Source organism: Pseudophryne corroboree, chromosome 7 (assembly GCF_028390025.1).
Source record: "Pseudophryne corroboree isolate aPseCor3 chromosome 7, aPseCor3.hap2, whole genome shotgun sequence".
Taxonomy (NCBI): domain Eukaryota; kingdom Metazoa; phylum Chordata; class Amphibia; order Anura; family Myobatrachidae; genus Pseudophryne; species Pseudophryne corroboree.
The window spans coordinates 421359090-421362381 of NC_086450.1; the positions used below are offsets into that span (position 1 = coordinate 421359090).

Sequence of the window (3292 nt, forward strand, 5' to 3'; positions counted from 1 at the left end):
GATAGGTATCCATCTTTGGGCACATCATTTTGCCTAGTGGTTTCTCCATGGACCAGAAGAAAGTCCAAGTTACTCTGGAGTGGGATCGTCCTTCTTATCTCAAGGTAAGTCAGTCCAATATTTCCTAGGATTTCAAATTATTATAGCCATTTCATTTGTTCTTTTTCTTCCACTGTTGCTCCTATAGTGATCCTAAGAAAGAAGCAGACGTTCAGCAGTGGTTACGTCAAGCAATATTGGCCTTTAAGACACTAAAGAAGGCATTCACTTCAGCACCAATCCTTCATCATCCCGATCCAGAACTGCCCTTTCTGGTTGAAGCTGATGCTTCAAATGTGGGAGATGGAGCTGTTCTCGCACAAAGAGACACAGAAGACCAAAGAATTCACTCTTGTGCATTCCTCTCCCAGAAGTTTTTCTCATCAGAGAGGAATTACAATGATGGTAACCAGGAGCTACTAGCCATTAATTGATCCTTTGAGGAATGGCGTCACTGGTTGGAGGGGGCGCTACATGTGGTTACAGTGTATACTGACCACAGGAATTTAGCTTATATTGAGGCCTCTAGAAGACTGAATCCTTGACAGGCTTGCTGGGCTGTTTTTTTTACCAGATTTAATTTTGTGATTAACTTTAGACCAGGATCCAAAAATACCAAGGACGAATGCGTTGTCTTGTAGTTTTCTGCATGTGCAAGAGACTAAGGGGTCTGCAGTGTCCATTGTGCCCACTTCTACTATACACGCTGGGATGACGCAAGATCTTGTCTCTCGAGGTTTCTCCTTTCAGTCTCAAGCTCCCCCAGAGAAACCTTCTGGTCAGCTATTCATTCCCAGGATTCTTTGTAAGCCAGTCTTATTGCCTTTTCATTCTGTTAAGACTTCAGGACATCTTTGATTTGGTAAAACTCGATATGTCAAAGGAGAAAAGAGAGACTCTGTGTTGGGGCACTCTTTTATATATAAAACTTAACTTTTAATTAATTTTATGATAAAAATATTGTACACAAACAAACACATAACGATACGCTAAGGGAGGTTTCAAAGTTTAACCTTCCACATCGGATATTGTAATTCTTAATCAAAAATTGGAGGTAAGTGCTCTCCAAGAACTAAATGTTCTAGGTGACAGTAGCACCTGAGATGAAAATATCAGAAATAGAAATTTCAGACAAATAACAGAAAAATTCAAAGATAAAAAAACAGTGGCATATATCCAAGTAATCATGACTGTAATAATAGTCCAATATAAATACCAGCTGTAATAATTTATCCTGGTATGAGCTAATTTGCTATTTGTAGATTAGTAATCAAAAGGGTGTATGATCTAAAAGTCGATTTGCTGTATATAGATCTGTAGTCAAAAATTCTATAGTCTAGATAGATAGAAGGATGGAATAGGTAAGGGTCAAAGTTTGCTCCAACACTTCTGCTTTTCACATAGAATACGGAGTGTTATTTACTGCACCCAATATTCCCTAGTGGTCTCCCGTCTAGGTACTGATTAGGCTTCTCACTGCTTTGCTTCCAAGATCAGGCGAGATTGGGCGTAGCCAGTGAAATATTGCAGTACAGGCTCAAGGGTAGTAAATGAGAGAGTGTGTGGTTATTGGCGCATACCAAGAAAAGAAGTACTTCTGCTGTCCATCTTTATGTACAGATTCTCTGTTACTTTGGCATTGCAGAGAGAAAGTTGTCTGGAATTTGGATGAGAGAGTACTGAAAAGGATTTGATACATAGCAAAGCATAGGTTCATGGCCCGTCTTCTGCTGTCCACTGTCATATAGATTATAGCAGACAGTGGATGAGAGAGGCGGGTTGCCTGCGTCTTTTGAAATAAGTAGGTTAGAAAATATAAAAATAATGGGTGAGACTGGCACATGTATAGTATTATAAGTATCGGTAAACCAATCAGTAATCAGTGCCATACAATCAAATCAAATATAGCGTATCCATTAAAAGAAGTGGATGTACTGTCAAATACTGTGACAGAGGCAACATTCTAAAGGCCTAACAGCTATATATATAGACTACGGGATAGTACGTATATTATGCATACACATAATAATCACAATATCAAAGGTGATCTATATTCACCATTATAGTATAAAAGCATAAGATAATCCATTTTGTTTCTAGCTAGATGAGACAGCATATTCATTTGAACTTTATACAGACTAAAAGTACAATAACAAATTAGTCAACTGAAGAGCCACGTACACACATCCAAAAAGCTCATAGAGTCCAGTTTAATTCCTAATATGGACACATAGTTGAAGATCACGAGTATCCCTTGGTTGTCCTTGCCAATTGTCCTAATATTGCATAACACTGTACTTAAGATGTATGAAATCATATGAGAGGGTTATAAGAATGGGGCGTAACTGTATGTTATAAAAATCATTGTATTGACATATTTCTGTTGTTGATTCATTTTGACCAAGGCTAAGAGAATGTAGTATCTAGACCCGTATATGGGCGTGGTCCTTATATAAAATATATGTTCATTTGCTTTCTAAATCTGACGTCCATATAGTCATTTACTTAACATTAACTCAAACAACAACATGGTGAAATTAGTATTTAACAGTACGTTGAAGCAGTTGATAGAGACAAAATTGGATAGAGAAAACTAATTAATTACCCAAATAGTAGAATAGATTTATAGCATTGCTACTTAAAGTAGTGAGTATACATGGTAAAACTTTGGAGCAAAGAATATATGCTAGTGATATTCAGTAAATGTTAATAATTCAAAAGAATTTATAGCATTGCTACTTTTCTAAATATATGGCAGTTCCTGAGAGCAGTAGATTTATATTGAAAATGTGCATGAATAATGCATAGTTGTTTCCAAAAAGTTTTGTTCATATGGGAGAAACAACAATGTGTGCAAAAGGACATACACTTTAGATAAGAAAATAACCCTCTGAACTTTATAGGTAAATCATAGCAATAGGAAATTAGGAAAATGATAAACAATTTTACAGCCCAAATGGGCATGTATACAATACCAGGAGGTGAGTGGGCTGAATTGTGCATGATTCAGCACCACTATCCACAGATGGCCGTTTCATCTGGAGGTGGCTTGTTCACTGTGTAATGGTAGTGGAAAATGCTGTCTTATTTAAGGTAGAGGTGGGGGAGTGGTCTATTAACAAAAGCCCCTCATAACAGAGTTCTGGAGCACGAGGTTTGGAAGACGCGTCTAGCGCATCACTTCCAGTTCCGGTAAACACGTGGGACCGGAAGTTGCGTCAAATCGCGTCACTTCCGCTTTTTGTGAGAGGCC

General features: G+C 37.8%; 1 pseudogene; it reads right to left on the minus strand.

The window, feature by feature from the left end:
* Window positions 1-1455: 1455 nt before the first annotated feature.
* On the minus strand, window positions 1456-1574 carry LOC134946303 (5S ribosomal RNA; annotated as a pseudogene).
* Between the last annotated feature and the right edge of the window lie 1718 nt (window positions 1575-3292).